This window comes from Schistocerca piceifrons, chromosome 2 (genome assembly GCF_021461385.2).
Source record: "Schistocerca piceifrons isolate TAMUIC-IGC-003096 chromosome 2, iqSchPice1.1, whole genome shotgun sequence".
In the NCBI taxonomy this organism is placed as follows: domain Eukaryota; kingdom Metazoa; phylum Arthropoda; class Insecta; order Orthoptera; family Acrididae; genus Schistocerca; species Schistocerca piceifrons.
In genome coordinates, this window is record NC_060139.1 from 697,720,857 (window position 1) to 697,743,424 (window position 22,568).

The 22,568-nt window shown below is 43.9% G+C and overlaps 1 protein-coding gene across 2 annotated transcripts in view; it reads right to left on the minus strand.

Annotated features, from left to right (window-relative positions):
- The window catches only part of LOC124775488 (cysteine-rich secretory protein 2-like), a 251,618-nt gene that overhangs the window by 119,231 nt on the left and 109,819 nt on the right, over window positions 1–22,568 (minus strand). For both annotated transcript variants that reach the window (XM_047250321.1, XM_047250322.1), the window contains exon 2: window positions 19,751–19,903. The gene's annotated coding sequence lies outside the window, so the exon portion shown is untranslated. The remainder of the gene's footprint in view (window positions 1–19,750; window positions 19,904–22,568) is intronic.

Sequence of the window (22,568 nt, forward strand, 5' to 3'; positions counted from 1 at the left end):
CACTATAAGAAACTGATAGCTTCCTACCGTGCGCACGTGTAGGGGTTGGAGAATAATATGGAAACACCGCGAGAAACTCATGCTTTAACGTAAATGCAGATGTTAGCCGACCCTATAAGTTGCCCTATTTTATTTGACCACGAGTCAGTTATATTGAAGCTAAGTGAATCCCACTATGAGGAAATCTTTGATGCTCGTATGGAGAGAGCTTCCGTAACAATGGTAGCCAAACAGTTTGGTGTTTCAAGAGTCAGAGTATGGAAGATTTATAACACATACAGGGAAAGCGGAGAAACATCACCTGCTAAATCACAGCGTGGACGGAAGTACGTGGTGAGTGATTGTGACGTACAGTCGGCTGTGACGAAAGATAAGAGGACGATAACTGCAAAAGTCACTTCAGAACTGAATGTGCTCTCCTGAACCCTGTCGGCACCACAACAACACCAAGGGAACTCCATTAGCAGGGGATGGTGGGGCGAACAGGAATATGGTAGGGCGAACTGGAATTCCAAAACCACATATCGGCGATGCAATTGCCCGTAAGAGGTAAACGTGGTGTCGAAGCCATAAAACCTGACTATGGAGCAATGGAAGAATTTCATTTGGTCGGTTGAGTCTTGTTTCACACTGTTTCCATCTTCTGACCGAGATAGGTCCCGAGAGTGAAATATTAGCGGCGGTTCGGTGATGATTTGGGCAGCCCTATATTGGTATCCCATACCCTCAACGGTTACTCTGCAAGGTCGTATTACTGCTAACGACTACGTGACCGTTCCGGCTGATCAGGTCCATCCCATGGTGCCATGTTTGTTCCTCAATAATGATGCTGTGTTGAGAGACGGCAGTGCCTTTGTTCACTCAGCTCGCGTTGTGCAGGACAAGTTCTGTGTGCACAAGGGTCAATAGTCGCATTTCCCCTGGCCACCACCGTTCCCGTATTTCAGGACTGTTTAGCCTTTGTTCTCTACTTTGGAAAGATGTGTGCATGGTCGCTATCCACCTTTATCATCGTTATTTGAATTTTACACTATTTTGCAATAATAATGGCATAAGATTCTCTTGAAAACCGTATAAATCGTATATTTATCCATTTGAAGATGACTGGAAGCTGTTTTGAATGCGGACGGTCTCCAGCACCGTACTAGGCGCTGTAATGTGTTGTGTTTGTGATGTTTTCATATTTTTGTCCACTCCGAGTATGGTTTACGTGCATCAAACATATCAATACACAAAGAAGAGAAACATAGTAGAAAGACATTAGTAAACGACTTGCACAGGATCCAAATGGTGAGCCGTAATGTAGGACTCTCATCTACTGTTCAGCTTACAAAAACTCTACTGAATTACAAGGAAATCAGTGTCTCCGTTTGAACCCGTAAGCGGGACAACCGAGAGTAGCACCAAATATGAGAACAGTGAGCCTTTGTTAGTACCAACGGCCTACTTACAAAGTAATTTTAAGCTAGACCTGTCGGAGGCAGGTATTACACATACAGATGAAGACTGAGTTTAATTCTTTCAGTGACTTTATGGCAGCGACGTGACGTAAAGTGTTCGGATAAAGGATACCACGCCTTGGAAAGCTTCCAGCTAAGACAAAGGACTGGTCGTTTTTCACGTAACTGATCTCATTAAGGTGATACGACCTACAAATACCCGTGCTAGACACTAACCCCAAACGCTGTTGAGGTTAATAAGAAAACCGTAATATGTGGAAATTTGGGAAGTAGGTCAGGAATGCCACTCAGAAGAGAGATAAAATTGTACAACATAAAACACTGCCGGCCGGTGTGGCCGAGCGGTTCTAGGCGCTTCAGTACGGAACCGCGCAACCACTACGGTCGCAGGTTCGAATCCTGCCTCGGGCATGGATGTGTGTGATGTCCTTAGGTTAGTTAGGTTTAAGTAGTTCTAAGTTCTAGAGGACGATGGCCTCAGATGTTAAGTCCCATAGTGCTCAGAGCCATTTGAGCCATTTTGATAAAACACTGCAGGAACTTTCAAAGAATTCCCAAGTTTTCCCTAAATCAGTTTCCGTTGCTTATTCCCCTTGCCATGAGTTAATAGACACCCCGTACTTATGTGTTCGCCGCAGAGAGAGGGAATTTCATAGAATTTAGTACAGAAAGCATTTCACTGACATTAATGTAACCACAGCCTGTTTTCGACGTCGACGAACAATAATCTCTCACAGACGGCAGATGGCAGCACTAGCAGTAGAGGGTATATAAAGCGTGTCACGTGGACGCGAAAAACAGTGCAATTGTTGTCGTAATGTGGAAACGAAGCTTTTATCTAACGTCCAAAAGGGCATGATCATTGGGTTTCAAGCCAAGTAAGAAATCATTTTCGAAACGGCTAAGTCTATAAACTATAAGCGTGCCGCCATGGTTAAAATACTCTACTGGCCATTAAAATTGCTACACCACGAAGATGATGTGCTACAGACGTGAAATTTGACAGACAGGAAGAAGATGCTGTGATTTTCAAATGACTAGCTTTTCAGAGCATTCACACAAGGTTGGCGCCGGTGGCGACACCTACAACGTGCTGACATGAGGAAAATTTCCAACTGATTTCTCACACACAAACAGCAGTTGACCGGCGTTGCCTGGTGAAACGTTGTTGCGATGCCTCGTGTAAGGAGGAGAAATGCGTACCATCACGTTTCCGACTTTGATAAAGGTCGGATTGTAGCCTATCGCGATTGCGGTTTATCGTATTGCAACATTGCTGCTCGCGTTGGTCGAGATAAAATGACTGTTAGCAGAATATGGAATTGGTGGGTTCAGGAGGGTAATACGGATCGCCGTGCTGGATCCCAACGGCCTCGTATCACTAGCAGTCGAGATGACAGGCATCTTATCCGCATGGCTATTTTTTTTTTTTTTTAAATATTGTGTAGTGTGGACTGAAGAGACCATCCTTGATGACTTATTCTTCTAGGATGGGATGTAAGGATAAAAGGAAAACACTTTATTTATTACACATTCAGTTAGGCTTGGGCACGCAATGGGTCCTTTAGCCTGCTGTCTTTGGTGATGTCTATCTCCTGTGGAGGGTGAAATGTGTCAAGGCTGTTATGTGTGACTGCTTCCTCGTGTTATTACAGATTGCCCATGGGGGGTGAAACGTTATTGACTTCGGTACTCGATACTTGTGCCATCTTGCAGGGTTTACCGTTCCTACCGATTCTAATTGTCGAACTTCGTCCCTAAGGGCATCGATCTTGTCAAAAACTCGTAGAGCCTTGTCATGGACCTTCTCTTGTATAGTGGTCTCGTGGAGTGCGGTGCGGATGTCGACGTTTCTTGTCCACCATGGAGCTCCTGTGATCCATCGATAGCAAATGTTTTGCAGCGCTTGGAGTTTGTTGTAGTTGGAGACGCACGTAGTTCCCCAAGAGGTGGAGCCATACAACATTGTGGGTTCCACCGTTGCCTTAAACAATTGGAGTTTAGTCTTAGGGTTGAGATCCTTACTCTTCAGGAACGGAATCAATGACCTGGCCATCTTCTGGGCTGCCGTCTTCTTGTCGGCAATATGCTGCGTAAAGAGTAATTTTTTGTCAAGGTAGACACCGAGATACTTCACTCCCGGCGACCATGGGATAAATTGATTAGCTACTTGGAGTCTGTCGTTCAGAACTGGTTTCCTCAGTGTGAACAGAACGGCTGCCGTCTTCGTCGGGTTGATCGTTATCTTATTTTGCAGCGCCCAGCGTTCCATTACAGCAAGTTGCCGTTGCGTCCTAGCGATTATCTGGTCCAAGTGTCGTCCAGTTGTCAGAAAGGCCGTATCGTCCGCATAAAAACTCGCCGTAACAAGGGGGACTGTTGGGATGTCATTTATATATAAGTTGAAAAGCAGAGGCGAAATGACAGAGCCCTGCGGAATTCCTGCGGAGATCAGTTTCATTTCGGAGTGTTTATCGTCGACTCGGACAAACAGTTTCCTGTCCTGCTGAAAGCTGTCTATGAGTCTAATGTAACAATCCGCAATAGGGGTAGTGCGATGCAGTTTGACGATAAGGTTGGACCGCCACACCTTATCGTAAGCTTTTTCGATGCCAATGAAGACACCAATCGTGAAGTGCTGCTTGTTGTATCCTTCTTGTATCCGTTCGGTGATCCGTAGAAGTTGAAGTTCGGCAGATAACTTGTCCTTGAAACCGAATTGTTCGGGTCGTATAACATCATGCGCTGTAAGCGTGTCATGGAGCCTCTTCAACAGCACTCTCTCGAGCACCTTGCCAAGGGTCGGCAAGAGGTTAATTGGCCGGTAACTGTTGGGTTCTGCTGGGTCTTTACCTGGCTTGGGCATTGGAACAACTCGAGCCGTCTTCCATGCCGTAGGAAAATATCCCTGCAGAAGACAGCTGTTGAGAATTCGGGTAAGGGGCACAGTTGGCTTCCTGGGCAACTGTTTCAAATCGGTGTTGCTTATGGAGTCGTTGCCCGACGCATTATTCCGAGTCTTCCGGATAATTTTACGGATCACTGCTGGTGTGGTGAGTTGTGGGCGGCTCTGCACAGGAGCAGTACGAAAAGCAGTCCATTCTGCTGTAACGACGGCTTCCTGTTCTTGCAGGCGGACGTCGTTCACGGGGATCGCTGGTGTAGACATCTGTTCCTGGTAAGTCGTAGCATACAGCTCCGCCTGGGCGAGTTCGTCATAGAGGAGGCCATCTGGTCCTCTGATGGCTCGTTTAGGTGGCTGCTGGTGTCGTATGTTCTTGACTACCTGCCATTCGTTCTTGGTTCGAAGTAAGAATTCATCCATCTTATCTTCCCAGACTTGCTGTCGCCACTCGGCCACTCTCCTGTGCAGTTCTCGTGTTAAGACGTGTGTTTCTTGTCGATCGATCGGGTTTCTATAGCGGAGCCAACGTCGCCTTCTCCTGTTTCTCTGTGTCTTCAGTTCTTGGAGTAGAGGCGGGAACTCGTCGAAAGCTACTACAGGGTAGACCGTGTGAGTAGTTGCCCTCCGTTTGGCTACCTTTATCTTCTGCGTCAAAGTTTGTACCGCGATGTCGATGGCTTCCGGTGTTGAAACGTCCTGCGTCGGGCAGACATTGTTGTCAAGATATGTCCGAAATTGACCCCAGTTCAGAGTTTGTGAGGTTGGGGGCGGAAGGTTGGCCGTTGCGTGTTCTACTATGCTGATAACAGGTCGATGATCAGACGAAAGATCGTCGACGGTGCGGAGCTGGAGGTTCGTCTCAATATTTTTGATGATAGCAATATCTAGAACGTCTGCTTCTTGCCGATCGACGTAAGGAATCCGTGTGGGCTCTCGTGGGCCATGGACTGTGATGCCCAGTTCTTCTTCCATGGAAATCAAAGATCGTCCACGAGGGTTCGTACGCCGGGAATTCCACGCGACGTGCTTGCTGTTAAGGTCACCTCCTAGGAAGATTTTGTCAAAATTGGTGAAGATACTCCGTAGGTCGTCTGGCACCAGGTTTTTACCGGGGCTGTTGTACGCCGCAATGAAAGTGATGTTGCCTGCCGCCGATCGAACCGTTACTGCTGTTGCCTCCAGATGTTGGAGGTGTGGTAGTGTTTCATGATGGAGCCGCAGTTCCCTTTTAAGCAGAACTGCGGTCCCTCCACCTCGCTGGCCTTGTCTGTCCGTTCTATAGACGTACATGTTACGAAATCTGAGCTCAGTTGTTGGACGAAGGTGCGTCTCCGATACAAGTGCGATGTCGATTTTGTGACGTTGTAAAAATTCAGTGAATTCTGTTTTCTTGTGTTTTATTCCATTGGCGTTCCATATACAGATTTTCAGGTTTCTCGTGGTCCCTGGGCGATCCATCTTATGGTGTTACAAAGGCCTTCAATACACTTTCGATTAAAGAAAGTATCCCCACTAGTTGTTGCTGCACGGCGGTGAGAACGCTGGAGCTATAGATTCCATCAAATGAGCTGGTGAGACGTAGGTTTCCGGTTCCGATCGGCGTGGTGATGCTGCGTGGGCGTATGAATAATGCTGGCGGTGTTGTCGAGGTGGAAGTGCTTCAGGAGGAGGCTGTGTTACTGGCTGCCGTGTCGCCACCGGCTGTTCTTGTGGCGTTTGCTGACGGTGGGGCGGAGGGTGTGTCGTCAGATTGGAGTTCCGTATTACACGAGTCCTCCGTTGAGAGGGCTGCGGGGAAGACCGTTGTCTGTATTTCCTGAGAAGTTCCTGGTACTTCTGGCAGCCACGCCATGTGGCAGGATGGTCCTTTTCACAGTTAGCACATTTCGGCGGAGCCCCTCGGGGATGATTACATGCTGAAGATCGATGTTGCCCTCCACATCGAACGCAGCGAGCAGGCAAGGCCGGCCGGAGTGGCCGAGCGGTTAAAGGCGCTACAGTCTGGAACCGCACGACCGCTACGGTCGCAGATTCGAATCCTGCCTCGGGCATGGATGTGTGTGATGTCCTTAGGTTAGTTAGGTTTAAGTAGTTCTAAGTTCTAGGGGACTTATGACCACAGCAGTTGAGTCCCATAGTGCTCAGAGCCATTTGAACCATTTTTGAGCAGGCAAGCTGCAATAATTAGCCGTATGTTCGAATCGCTGGCAGTGGCGACACTGAACAGGTCCTTCTTGTCTGTTGTAGGTTTCAATAACGACTTTAGTATATAGAAGGTATTTGATGTCGTAAATCTTGTAGTTTTCCTTTTGGGCTGGCAACGTGACACAGTAAGCATCTTGAGGTCGTAATTCCTTCGTGTTGTCGTCTCGACTTTTAAACTGGTGGACGTTGATGACAGGGAAACCCTTCTCTATCAGTGCGTCTTTCAGTTCTTCCTCCGTAACTTCGGCAGGTAGACGTTTGACAACCACTTTGAGGTCCTTGTCCTCTGCAGCCTGATGTGTAAAAAAGTGGATGTCATTCGACACAAAGAAATTGATGGCCCGCCGTTGATTTTCATAGGAGTCAAAGTGATATTTGATCCTGTCTCGTTGGTAGATGGCCTTACGACTGCCGTCAATTTTCGCTTTCAGCGCCTTGTTGAGTTTCATGTAGATCTTGGCATGGAAAATAGTAACGGGCGGGACCTTGCGTAGTAAGTTCCGGCCAGAGCCATCTGTCCCCTCTTTATCTGCTTCGAGATTGACGTCACTCGTCTGGTCCATACGTTCTGAAGCATCCGTAGTATCTTCCGTCGCAATAGCCGCATAACGGTTGGAAGTTTTCAGTTCTTCTGGACGTTGTCGCTTCGAGAGTTGTTCTGCTTAGGAGAAGCGTTGAGTCGTTTTCTTTGGCGAACTAGTGTCACATCGCCCTCTCCGCGGTGGGCTGCATGGTCCAAACTTCTTCAGAGGAGACTCCCTCCATTTCGTCGTCGTCTTCTGGTGGAGAAAATTGTTCCACGTCGTCTACTTGTTCCTCAGGCTGTGAAGTAGGAACTGTACTAGTGCGGTTGTCGTATACTTCCTGACTTTGCAGAATCATGTGTTGTATTTCACGTCTTAGTTCCCGTTGTTGCCGATCGTTCTGCGTTAGCTGATGCCTCTCGTCGTAGGGGTTTGACGTATGTTGTCCTCCGGTCTGCATTCGCACAGCGCTCGTCGTGGTCCTGTCCTCATTATGTTGCCTGTCAGAATCCGTTGTCGTTGCAGGGGTCGTCGCCGTTGTGTCCGTCCTGTGGGGAGCGGCCGCCGGGGCAGGCCCCACCGACCGACCAGCGGCCGGCCCCGGCGCGACCGAGCCGACTGGCTCGCACGCGCGCGTTCCGTTGTCCTCACTCATCGGCATCGCGCGCTCAACTGCATGGCTATAACGGATCGTGCAGCCACGTCTCCATCCCTGAATCAACAGATGGGGACGTTTGCAAGACAACAACCATCTGCACGAAGAGTTCGACGACGTTTGCAGCATCACGGACTATCAGCTCGGAGACCATGGCTGCGGTTACCCCTGACGCTGCATCACAGACAGGAGCGACTGCGATGGTGTACTCAACGACGAACCTGGGTGCACGAATGGCAAAACGTCATTTTTCGGATGAATCCAGGTTCTGTTTACAGCATCACGATGGTCGCATCCGTGTTTGGCGACATCGCGGTGAACACACATTGGAAGCGTGCATTCGTCATCGCCATACTGGCGTATCACCCGGCGTGATGGTATGGGGTGCCATTGGTTACACGTCGCGATCACCTCTTGTTCGCATTGACGGCACTTTGAACAGTGGATGTTACATTTCAGATGTGGTACGGCCCGTGGCTCTACCCTTCATTCGATTCCTGCGAAACGCTACATTTCAGCAGGATATTGCACGACCGCATGTTGCAGGTGCTGTACGGGCCCTTCTGGATACAGAAAATGTTCGACTGCTGCCCTGGCCAGCACATTCTCCAGATCTCTCACAACTGAAAACGTCTGGTAAATGATGGCCTAGCAACTGGCTCGTCACAATACGCCAGTCACTACTCTTGATGAACTGTGGTATCGTGTTGAAGCTGCATGGGCAGCTGGACCTGTTCACGCCATCCGAGCACTGTCTGACTAAATGCTCAGGCGTATCACGGCCGTTATTACGGCCAGAGGTGGTTGTTCGGGTACTGATTTCTGAGGATCTATGCACCCAAATTGCTTGAAAATGTAATCACATGTCAGTTCTAGTATAATGTATTTGACAATGAATACCCGTTTATCATCTGCATTTCCTCTTGGTGTAGCAATTTTAGTGGCCAGTAGTGTATATAGTGCATAGCAAAACGGCGCTATCCAAAAGCGGCGCCGAGACAACTGTGACGCACCACGAGCCATACATGACAGGGGTGAACGACCGCTGCCGAGACGTGTGCAGGCGAATAGACGTGTAACTATTGAGCAGCTGACCACACAGATTACTAACGGGCTTCCAACTGTACCTCTTCTACGAACATTCAGCGAACATTGCTGCCTATTGATCTCAGCAACAGGCAAATTGTTCATCCACCCCTACTGACTGTTATTTATCGGCGACGAAGGCTGGAATTTGCACGCCAGTACCGCAACTAGAGGTCCTCTCAGTGTCGACTGGTGGTATTTTCAGATGAATCACTTTTTATGTCCCGTCGGAAAGATGGCAGTTGACGTGTATGACCCCCACAAGAATCGTTGTAAGTGTCCGGGGCAGAGGAGAAAGCATTATGGTCTGGGAAACATTTTCATGTTATTCCCTGGGAGATCTTGTTAATCTGTAAGGTAGAACGGATCAACATGAGTATGCATCTATCTATCGTTGGGGCCATGTCCACTCCTACATGCAGTTTGTTTTTTCCTCGGTACTAGGCAGGACAAGCAACGTCCGACACAGCTCGCAGTTTACGTGCGTGGTTCGAAGAGCACGCGGATGAGTTTGCCGTACTCCCACGGCCACCAAAGTCACAGGATTTAAACCTAATCGAGAATGTGTGGGACCACCACTACCGAGCTGCTTCTGCACCACACAGCGTAGCTGGCCACTGCGCTGGAGTCGGCATGGCTCCACAACCCAGTCGGTACCTTCCAGAAGCTCACTATCTCTCTTTCTGCAAGTTCGCGCCGCAAAAGGTGGTTATTCAGGCTTTCGACAGGTGGTCACATCAATGTGACTGGACCGCGTATAAACCGTCTTCCTTTTTATTTATTTTATAAGTGATTTACTTCACAACGTACAAATAATTTTTTCTTTCTTACACTTATAAAGTATAGAAATTTTCCAAATCCATATGTGGCATACAGCAAACCAATGCTTAACAGTATTGGTTAAAAACAGTATTGATTGAAATTTTAGTCTTTTTATTTTTCAACGACGCATTTCGCTTTATTTCACAGGAGCTCCTGTGAACGGGAACGCGTTATGCAGATCATGGTGTCTTTCGCGTCCATTTAGAAAAGATAACCTGAAGATGCCTAAATAAGGCCAAACGCGTCGTTGAAAAATAAAAAACTAAAATTGCAATCAAGACTGCTTTTAACCAATACTTATAAGCTATGCAGATAGGCTATGGCATAGTGACTTCTGCGAGTATTCACTCCACTAACATGTAGTACCAGAACAAAACAGTTGTGTCGTATGTGATAACCACTTGTGATTAGTGAAACGGAACTGTTCAGCGAACCAAATATCGTTTTTCAATAATTGCGTATCGGTGGAGTATCATTAAGAAGTCTCACCTAGTACTGAAAATGAAATTCTAAGAGAACTGCTTCATGAAACACAATCTACGGAGTTTACAGTGGGAAAACGGAAGAACACTCCCTCCCGCCGGAGGTTCGAGTCCTCCCTCGCGCTTGGGTGAGTGTGTTGTTCTCATCATAAGTTACTTTAAGCTGTGTGTAAGTCTAGGGACCGATGACCTCAGTAGTCAGGAATTCACACACATTTGAACATTTGAAAAACACTGTAATGCTACGATTTATTTCTGACTTTCATCCTAAGTCTAAAAGCTTGCGTACAAAATATCTAATCTCTGAACAGAAAAACAATTCTGTACCATCGGCTTTCATGATGTTAAACTAGATCGAATCACAAGACGAATGAGTTTCTCTTCCTCCCTCTTATCGTAATAGCTGCGACAGCGGAAATGAGGATCGCTCGATTTACCTCAAATTTTTTAGTCGGCGTAGACAAATATATTTTAGATCTGTATACATCGAAACTAGAAGAGGTTTAGTGTTATCTCCGAAAAAAATATAGTTGTGCCTCTCTGTTTCCTGAACCAAATATCGTTTATCAATATTTACATGTCAATGGAGCAACATTAAGAAATCTCATCTAGTATTGAAAATGAAATTCTAAAAAAGCACACCTCTTACCGTTTTGCATTTAACTCAGTCATTTCTTAACTGTGTTATTGCTAGAAACTACTAAAAAGTGAATATTCAATCATGATTGTTTAAAATCGTCAAATGTGCAAGCAGAGATGAAAATGCATGTCATGTTTCCAAATTATGGTACTGTTGCCAGTTTACTCTGCCCTCTCTACCCTCTCCGGCGAGTCAATACGCGGCGATGGACCGGCTCGTCTGAATGAAGTATTATTTGAACGTGGGTAATTACTAACACGCCAGTCACTGCGATTACTGCTGTTTGAACGGTTAATCTATTACTCCCTCACTGTATCAACAGTCGACAGTCGTTCTGATTAATTTAGTAAACAAGTTATGTGATCGTTTGTACGTTCTTCATATTGCGTTATACAATGCGTAATACCTTCACAACGCAAAACTCGCAAATTTGTTACATATACGTAAATTCGGCTTTGATAATATATTGCAATCTTCGAAAGTGTAATAACTAATTTGCTAATGGATGTATGATATGCCACTGTAAAATACCAGTGATAATATGTGTTCCAATTCTGCCTCTCTAAAATGAATTATTTGATATCCACGCTTAGGGTTCGGATGCCCTCGGAGACCTTATTTCGAAAATGCAAAGAAGTTATTGATTTACTTTGAAAACGATATGTGTTGGTGTATTGAGAGAAGCGAGGAGTTACACCTCTCACCATTTCCTCTGTCTTCAGATGATCTCACCTGCGAATCTTCTGATCTCTGGACTGTGGAGACATTGAACATCTTCTCTTACAGCAGGCAATTCGATTGTTGAAATAACTGCTCTAATTAACGGAACAGGGTGTAATCTCACTCCCCTCCATGCTACTTCCGTCTATAGTCCACATCACACAATGTCTTTTCTGAAGATTTGAGAAGAGCGAAGATTGCAATAAACTTTCTAGTTTACTTATTTTGTCATGTCGAGATAGCTCCAGTTCTTCTTGTCTAGGGGTTTGATTCTTGAAACTGAAAAAAGTCACATCAGGTCCTCATGGTTGGTTTGAACTAAATAAATTGGAAGATTGTTGCTGCAGAATTTTTTACGTAAATGTATTTCCTCATATTTCAGTATATCATACAGTATTTTGATTTTCACATTAACAAAGTCGAAATTATATTGTTCGCACAAAAATACGTCCGACCACATGCTTACGACTCCCACACTCCGCAGAATATAACAATATTCCAAAGGGTTTATAACTTTCCTTAACAAATGAATTTCTATTAGCTTTAGTTACGTTATTAATTTCGATTATTATTTCATAAATTAATCCACAAATAAATATAATAAACAGTACAGGATTGCATAATTAATGACAGAAATTTTAAGTGTTCAATAAATCGTAATTTCAAATGTTTCTCCGCATAAAATAACAATATTCCAAATGGTTTATAACTTTCCTTAACAAATGAATTTCTATTAGCTTTAGTTACGTTATTATTTTAGATTATTATTTCATAAATTAATCCACAAATAAATATAATAAACAGTACAGGATTGCGTAATTAATGACAGAAATTTTAAGTGTTCAATAATTCGTAGTTTCAAATGTTTCTAGAAAAATTATTTTAACTGTACTTTGAGAAACAGTACTTACCGATTATAACATCGTGACTAAAGTAGTTTATAAATTAATTCCTTCTCATAAATTTTAGCTTGAAATATACCATACAGTGTATAAAATTATATGAAAGTTTTCAGAATAACAACTGAGATAATGCTAATCTGTCCAGAATTTGAAAAATACTACTAGTATCGACAACTACTGTTGAGGAAAAGAAATGCTGGAGGAGGATGTCCCTACAGGCAAGTAACAGACAGACGACTGTAATTAAATCAGTTACAGTCTTGATAAAGCAATGATATGCGAAGCAATCTCGTTACAAAAAGAGAAAATATGGCAGATCACAAATTTAGGCTATACGGCATTCTGCAGGGTTGCTGTGCGTAAAGCCAAATGTACATGAAAAGACGCAAAAACAAATAAAAATAATGAAAACTTGTCCAGTCTCAAAAGAGAGAGTATTGATCAGGAACGCAGAGATGAATCTTCAGAATTTAGAATCACGAACGAAGATCATGATCCATGTGTATTCACTAATGAAAGCACGCAGGCAGGGACAGAACATCAAAGCGTATCGTCCTAACATTGATGTAATTACAATGCTGATTTCTTGCGATAAAAACCGCATATTTGCATCTTAATCACGGTCGGATTTACCACAAGCATTGTCCCGCCAGTATATTGACAAAATTTAAACGTAAGAGTACATGGTTGCTTTCCAAACCAACCCAAGTATCGCAAAAAATCGACAACTACCGCCTTCAGCTAGTCAAGACGTGATGTCTAGCAAGAACTGCATCCAACTGAGATTAACAGAGCACCTATACGTAGTTTTGTTTCCTCAGACGTCGCACAGAAAAGTGCTTCATCCGATTGAAAGAGGTTAGTGTAGCGAATTCGACAGGGAGCAGAAATGCGGATGGTTGCTATATCTTTCTGCAGAGGACAGTTCTTCCCTCCCATCGTTCGGGTTGGTGGTCCTGGGTGGCCACAGTTTTCTGAACGTGAGAGGGATCAGCCTCCCTATGCGCTGTTGTTGCCTTGGCTTGAATATGAAATTAAGGCCCCGGTAACTTCCGTATATTTAAGCCCTCTTGTGTATTTTATTAATTATACAGTTGGTGATCATGAACATTGCTCTACTTCCACCATTCGATAGTCCTCTACTTAGGAAAGTTTCAGTTGACTGGAAAAATTACTTCAATGTGTAAATAGGCAGATTAAATGCATCAACTCTTTAATTAATTGATTTACTGGTCTGTGCCTCCAATCATTCAACCCGTAAATGCATAAGCAGCCCAAAAATTTGGTAGGAAACTCAGTTATCATTTTATTTATCTTCTGTCTTTGTAACGGGACAAAGCTGCACAGTTGCTGAGTTCGTCTGTAAACGTCTCCGAAAAGTCTTCGGATTACAAGTTTTCGGAAAGTCCACGTCATTTGTGTCGTTCTTATTCTTTTGATGTTTCATGACTTTAAACTGCCAAATTTGCTAACTGATGGAGATTAGCAACCGGTTCGACAACGAAACCCGTAACATTGTATTACAGGAAAAGTGACTAGTACTGTACACAATAAGCTTTTTGGATTTAATTCTGACGCTTGCACGAAATGCGCTCGCTCTCAGATCCGCTATATCGCAATTTATTAACAGGATAATCACGTCGACACGTACGGCGCTTGAAAATGACCTTCAAGGTCGAAATTGGCTAATCGTGCAAGTTATAATAAACTGAATGCTTGTGAAAAGCAACCGAGGCGAGAAAGCTCAAACTGCCCTTTTACAAATATACGTCTGTGGCTCACCGTATGAAAAAAATCGTCAGGTCATAATGATACGTGAGTGTCAGCCCTGATTTCTGAACAGTTTTCAAATGGGAAATCTTCCGGTGAAACGACAAGAAGAAAATGTCACAACTTTTTGTTAAAAGTTTGAAGCAGTAGGATTATACCAATGAACTGCACTTCCTACATTTTAGTGACCACATGCAACAATTTGTAAAGGTGCGCAATGTTTTGACCTCTTCGGTGGGTGGAAGAGCCGTTCCTCTAGTTGTCAGGATGTCATTCCTCTCGCCACCTCTCATTCTGTTATAGCGTCTTGCCTAGAAGAAACCAAATGTGGGGCCACTGGCATATCAAGTTAAAGTGAAAATCATTTAGTCCTTTATTAAAGCAGTTTTGCTGTCGCATCTTGCAGCCAGGGTCAGACGCCAGCACTGGTGAGAGTCGTATCAGGGCAGGTGTCCCACTGTCAGCGCTCGGGCGGTGCAGAGATGCCCCAGCCCAGCGGCACGCACCTGTCACGGCCTCTGAGGAAGGCAACCGCATGGGTTGGCGCTGGCGCACTGCTGAATACAGGATGCAAGAGAATGCGTCGATTCCAGCACGGGTGGCAGTGGTAGCGGCCAGCAGAGGTGGTGTGTGCCCACATTAGGCGAATAGGCAACAACAGAGCGGGCCGGCCTGGGTGGCCGAGCGGTTCTAGGCGCTACAGTCTGGAACCGCGCGACCGCTACGGTCGCAGGTTCGAATCCTGCCTCGGGCATGGATGTGTGTGATGTCCTTAAGTTACTTAGGTTTAAGTAGTTCTAAGTTCTAGGGGACTGATGACCTTAGAAGTTAAGTCCCATAGTGCTCAGAGCCGAACCGAACAACAGAGCATGCCCATACAGGACAGATAGTCGGGCTCAGGTGTGAACCGTAGACCCCAAGTAGTGGGCCTGAAGTCAGTCGGCAGGTGGCCTTTGTAACGAGACATCCTCCTCTATCATTACCTTGCCTCAACATTAGTTGTCGATACCAGTACTATTTTTCGAATTTTGGACAGGTCAGTATTATCTCAGTCGTTTTTCTGAAAATTTTCATATAATTTTATACACAGTATTTCAAGCTAAAATTTGTGAAAAGTAATTACTTTATAAAATATTTTAGTGTCAGTGTTATAATCAGTTGGATCTTGCCCACTCGTCGCTTTTAGGGTACCTGAAGGATGCACTGTTCCCGGAATGCTATATAACAATTCAAACAAATAACATTAGTAGTTTTATTTCCATAAAGCAGCATGACAATAGTTAACTTTCGAGTTACATCGGTGTCGAAAGTGACATGCAAACAGTAATAGTTTTCGCTATAGACAAAGTTCAGACAAGTAACTGATAGAGATCACAACTAGCTGTTCTTGCAGCAATCTCCGCAACTACGTTCCACTGATGTTCGTATGCTGAGCCGATCTGAGCGGCCGAGGCTGGCAGGATTGGTGCTTCTATTCACTTCTTGCAGGGGGCGCTCCTGGCGTGGCGCGGTCCAATTCCGCGCATCATTGGCCGACGTTTCCTCACTGCCTTCTCTGGTCTTGCGTTCCGGCGCTTGTGGTTACGCCAGAACATGATCGATAGGTACTAGTTCTGAATGTACAGTTAAAATTATTTTTTTCAGAAAGATTTGAAATCACGAAGTATTTGCGCACTTAAAATTTCTATTATTAATTACACAGTGCTGTACTGTTTACTATGTTTATCTCTGGATTCATTTCTGAAATAAAAATAGAAATTAATAATGTAACGAAAACTAGTAGGAATTCGTTTGTTAAGAAAAATTGTAAACCCTTTGGAATATCGTTATTTCCGCAGAGTGAGAGAGTCTTTGTTAGAGCGAAAACCAAATTACTGTATGATATACTAAAATATGAGGAAATCAGTGGAAAAGATATTTACATAAGAAATTCTGCAACAACAATCTGTCAATTTATTTAGTTCAAACCAACCGCTATGACCTGATGTCAGATTTTTAGCTTCAAGAATCAGACTCCTAGACAAGAAGAGCTGGAGCCATCTCACCATGACAAGCTAAGTAAACTTGAAAGTTTATTGTAATCTTTGCACCTCTCAAATCTACATTAAACTGCTTACTAATTACTTGGACTCGGAATTGTTTAATGTGGACAATAGATGGAAGGAGGCGGAGATTACACCTTCCAGCTGGAAGGCACCGCTTCAGCTACCAGTGGAATTCGGACTTGAGCACAGCTGGGACACCCGCAGCTCAGAAAAGACATTGTCAGCAGCGGCAACTAGACGACTCGTTTCAGAGTACAGACCGGCGCAGAATACACTGCATGGCTAAATGGACAGTATTCATGCAGGTCTGACCCGTCACTGTTTTGAAAGCATATTGTTTTCTACCACGTTTTGCATAACAGAACCGCTGTGCAAGCTTGATCGTATGGCAATCATTTTTTAATGACGCTGCCGCCATTTCACTGTAATAATTTTTATTTTATTGTCGTACAATCCAGATTTCGGCCTTAGGCCCTTTTCAGGTACAAAAACTTAGGTACATGAGAAGAAACTTCAGACTGGTATGAAATATAAGACCTTGTCGAAAAAGCATATCTGGTCATGGAGGCCAGATCTGTCTTTATTAAAAGAGAAGAACATCTCTAAAACGCCTAAATATATTGCAGACTCTCATTTCTGAACCATATAGCACAGCCGTTATATGAGACTGCTAAGCAAACAACAGGTATCCGTCGCACTATTGTTATATCAGTCAAATGGTGGCAGCGTCATTCAAAAAATTTGCCAAGACTGTAGCTCCAGCGAGAACCGATGAAACAGTGGAAAGACGGAAGCGCTGGATGCGCCGTCGGGGCTTCGAGGTGTGGTAACTTCACCTTCCTCGAGGCCCAGATCGCGCTTCTTGCGAGTCAGAATTCCTTACGTATAAGAAGCGCTCAAAAAGTTTTCGTTTGAGGGTTTTGCTACAGCGAACAGGCAACGTAGCGCGACTCCGATGCGGGTATATAAGCACCGACATGTAGGCATTCGTTTCTTTCTGATGTGAGAATAGTAAATGCGGAAACGCTAAGTATGGCGACGTTATTATGAAATGCGTCGTAACAGAACCAAAGTGCTGTTATTTTTTTCTTGGCATCCAAAGGACAAACACCGTTAGACAGGCATCGGAGAATAACGAATATGTATGGGATAGCATGTCTGTTGAAAACCACTGTTGTGAAATGGTGCGCCAAGTTCCGTGCGGTTTAATGATAACGCATGTCGTATCGCAAATGTCGTAACGTAGAAGATACGCCAATTCAAGTGGGAGACGCTCGAGCACTCGCCCTATGGTCCTAATCTCTCCCCATGTGATTGTTACACCTTCGGTCGCTCATAAAAAAAATAATAAAAAACAAAATAAAATGGAAAAAATGACCTTGAAGGGTAGGCAATTCCTGTCGTACGAGGATGTGCATCACGCAGTTACGGACAGCACACGGTGTTTTACCAAAGGGGCAGCGCCAACTCAGGTTGCTCACGGCGATATTTTCTTGGTTCGTACACCGATTCCCGGCCTATCATAGGAAACTTTCTCATCGCCCCTTATAGTTTCTTGTGCATAAACACCTAGCCGGCCGCCTCCTGTCCCGCTTCCCTGACAGACTTTGCTTCAGCACATGGTGACAGTTTTCGTTATCTCAGCCATGCGAAGTAACGAAGCTGTAGTGCAACTAATTATGCAGCCACGTCATCAACAGTTATACCTGAAAAACCAATGTATTTATTAAATCTCCTGATTTATTTGAATATCATATATCGGTATACACGATGTTTCAGACTGATAATTTCGAGATATTGTAAACTGTGTATGCTGGAGTAAATTGAGAATAGGAAATCAAGTTCGTAAATCACCCAGTGCCGCTGCAAGGCATTACAAACGTGCGTCGTAGGCGTGAATACAAACATAAAATACAAGAAAACGTTAATTACTTTCTGCATAACAACAAATAGAAAACAGGAATTAAGCTCATTTATTTATATCTCACTGAGAGAAAAAAACAATGGTTCAAATGGCTCTGAGCATTATGGGACTTAACTTCTGAGGTCATCAGTCCCCTACAACTTAGAACTACTTAAACCTAACTAACCTAAGGACATCACACACATCCATGCCTGAGGCAGGATTCGAACCTGCGACCGTAGCGGTCGCGCGCTTCCAGACTGTAGCGCCTACAACCGCTCGGTCAACCCGGCCGGCCACTGAGAGGAAAGAAAGCAGATTTGTTGTTACTGTTAATCATGTTTCGGCTCTAATGGGCCACTCAATGAACGTCAAATGACAGTTCCAGAGCTTGATTTGAGATTTCCTTTATGGCCGCGTTACTTTCGTTCCATCAAAATGAGTTGTTTCCCGCTTATTAGAGGGAGTTCTTCCAGTTTTAATGAGTGTTTCTTTCCAGTCTTGAATTTATTTCCTAAGTTTTTTTTCTGTTAGGTGTAACAAGTTGTGTTATTGCTGTTTTCATCTCATCTTCTTTTACCATACCGAACCATTTTACTGTTACATCTTAACTTGTACTGCGACTCGAAGAATTCTCCATCCTTCTATTTAATCTGCTTAGCTCCATTCTTTTAGTATAACCGTAGCATTTTAGCCTTCGTTTTTTCACTTCGGAATAAATGTCGGTAAACCTTTCGTTCTCTTTAATTGCTGTTTGTCTGTATATTCCATCGTCCCAAATTGGTTTAGTCTTAAATACGTTTTATCAGTAATTATTAATGGCGACATTAAAACACGAAGAATAACCAGTACTCCACCAGCGACTGAACAGTTCTCTGGTGCCATGCAGAAGAGCTGCTCAGTCACTTCTGAAGTAATTATTATTCTTTGTTTTAATGTAGCCATTAATACATACATACAAAACGAATATCGCACTATTTTGGGGCCGCTCTGTGGAACAGATATGCGAAATCCGCTTCTAAAAATCTTTTTTTTTCTAATGAGAAACTAACCCGACGCTTTCCGTCGACACCATCGACATTGGGTGTCGCATGAAAGACGCAATCAGCAGCATTTCTTTGCGCTGACACTGCAAAACTTTAATTGCAAATATCTGCTGAAACACCAGAGAAAGTGCGCCTGACAACTCTTAGGGAAAACACCCTCTATGTACTCAGAATCTTACGCGTTTGCAAAACGTTTTCCACCTGATAAAAGTCAAATAAGAAAAAAATGTCCTTTCACGAACATCACACTGTTTCCTTTAAAGTCTTTGCTGCGTTCGTTATCCGTAATAAATTTCATCGTTTCACGTGAGACATTTTAATTTACTTCTGTTGATAGACTTCGAGGCGAGAGTGTCTCTGACGTTTAAGAAATATCACTTGATTTAAGTGGTTATTTCTAAGGAACCCATTCCATTTTTTTAAAGGAATTTATTGTGGTATTGAACCTAAAATTACATGCCGTATTTGTCTCATTTTTTTCCTCTAGCAAATGGAATACTTGTGCCATAATTTTTTAACACACTTCAAGCTAGCGTCGACATAAAGCTACATATTTTTCGTTTGCAATATAATGCACTTGCTCACCGTGTTGACAGCAGAAGCCGGTTGATTGCCTTCCAGTCGCGTCGCAGAGGCGCGCAGCTGAGACGCCGTGCGTAGCAGCTGGCAGCTGGCAGCTAGCTGGCCGCCTCCTCAGCTAGACCTCTGTCCGTCCTCGCCACAAGCGACTGCGGATCCCTGCACACACCAGGCACGTCGTAATAAGCACACGCCGGCTGGACAACTTAATATCTATTCAGCTTCAATCTGTGGATGTGGGATGTAGGTAGGCTGGTTATAATAAGGTCTTCATGAGGCGAAATGAGAAGAAGAGTGTAAAAAACACAAGCTCGTTGACAATGAGCAAAGTTTGATAGGGACCGGTGTCGCTGTTTAGAGCGAAGAAGCTTTTCCAATTTAAATCCGAAGCTGTAACTTACACTTGGTCAACGTCCCAGTTTTGTAGCTTGTTTGTCTCTGCAAAACGAAATATTGCCGAACTTTGATATCCTCTAATGCTCTCTCCAAACGTGTCTCCAAGGTTTCAGGAAATATTAAATAATTTTAAAAAAGCAAAAAAAAATTATTATTTGACTATTAGCAGTCAGTGAATAGTGCCGCAGATGCAAGAAACAAATATTTGTTCTCAACACAAGAAAACCCTCATTCGTAGAAGTAAATTGACAGATGCTATAGATACTACTTACCAATAATATTGGAGTATAAATATCTAAGGCCGAAATTAATAGATAATTGGATACAAGACTAAGAAATTAGATCAAGAATGCATCTGAAAAAGTTGATTGTTCAGAAGTTTTGATAATCAAATGAAAACTAAATTCAAAATTACTAGCGGCGAAGATGGTGTCCTGGAAATAGTAGGCAACGACACCTAGTAAACGAGAAACGAGAACCTAAGCTCTCAAGGACAGAATGGATGCTCAGAATTCAATTATTCATCCATTAGAAACATCAGTGATATGGACAGGACAAAAGGCTAGAAGAAGAAAAGTTTTCAAAATGTTTAATGGACTGGGTACCAACTGGAAGAAAAAGCAGGGGATGAGAGCCTAATTTACGGGTGCAGAGATTCAATCGTTAAAGACAAAGAATATTCCTGGAAGATTATTCATTAATAAATAAGAACGGTAAGGTGAATTATAGATTTTGCATAATCTTAGATGGTTGTAAAATGTGTAAACGTTGTTAAACCTGAGAAAAGTCCTACGTACTGTTTTCAATTAATTCAACTGCAGATAAAGGGAGAATATACTACCCTGAGGCATAGTGGAACTTGACAACGAACAAATAAATCAATATAACCATTGTTTTTAAAACATCTGTGTTTCTCAACTACTGAACTGAGAGACTCTACAGATTTTACCTCCTTTTAATTGTTTCGCATCGGAGAGCGTTTATTTGTGTAAATCATTGTCGCATGAGGGGAATGTTTTTCGAAGTGACAGAGAATAGGCGTAGTCACCGAATGAATCACGTTTACAAGGACTTCTCGAACCTCCCCTGAGGTTTTCGCCTATTGACCTGCGGCCGCGGTTGATTTATTCTTACGTCAAGTGCGTGCTCAGCTCTAAAGGGCAGTAACTGGTGTCCTGGCAACGACCCGTTAAAGTTTACTGCGACCGCCGTCGGGGTTCGTAACTAGATCACGGGAGCAGACACGCAATTCCTCCACAAATAGCAGTTGCCTGCAAAAAAAATGTTTATAGCAACTGAAAGAAACGCAGACGACTGATGCACACAGTTCCAAATCGCACTCGCACATCGCTAGTAATCTGAATAGGCGGTACGTACTCTTGAACGTAATGTTCGTCTCGTACCCTGCGTTGGATGACATCACCAGAAGCTAGAACGATTAACGTTCACTCTGCTGCTTACTGCTTGAAAGAGAATTTCCATATGTCTGGTACAGAGAGCCGAAACATACGTTTCGAATCTGTCTCGAACTACTTACGTTTTTTTATAGCAGCGAACAAAGAAGAAAAGCAAGTGATTAATTCTCCCACAGCAAGAAAAGCAACAGTTGTAAGAAAGGTGTTCATTAAGATGACGGTTTAAATATCAGAAAACATACACTGAATTGACAATGGTCATAGGATAGCGATATACAGATATACATATGGCGGTAGTATCGCGGACACAAGGTATAAAACGGCTGTGCACTGGCGGAGCTGTCACTAGGACTCAGATGATTCATGTGAAAAGGTTTCCGACCTGATTACGGCCCCACAGGGGAATTAGCATACTTTGAAAGCAGAATGGTAGATGGAGCTAGAAGAGTGGGATATCCCATTTCGGAAATCGTTGGGGAAATCAATGTTCCGAGATCCACAGTGTCAAGAATGTGCGAGAATACCAAATTTCAGGCTTTACCTCTCACCGCGGACAACGCAGTGGCCAACGTCTTTCACTTAACGATCGAGAGCAGCGATGTTTGTGTAGAGTTGTCCGTCCTAACAGACAAGCAACACTACCTGAAATAATAGCAGAATTCAATGTGAGGCGTAGATGAACGTATCCGCTAGGACAGTATGGCGAAATTTGGCGTTAATTGGCAATAACAGCAGTCGACCTACACAAGTGCCTTTGCTAGTAGCATGACATCACTTGCAGCGCCTCTCTTGAGCTCATGACCATATCAGTTGGACCCTAGACAACTGGATACCCGTGGCCTGTCAAATGAGTCGTGATTTCTGATGACAAGAGCTGATGGTAGGGTTCGAGTGTGGTGCAGACGCCTCGAATCCATGGGCCCAATTTATCAAGAAGGTGCCGGCCGGGGTGGCCGAGCGGTTCTAGGCGCTACAGTCTGGAACCACGCGACCGCTACGGTCGCAGGTTCTAA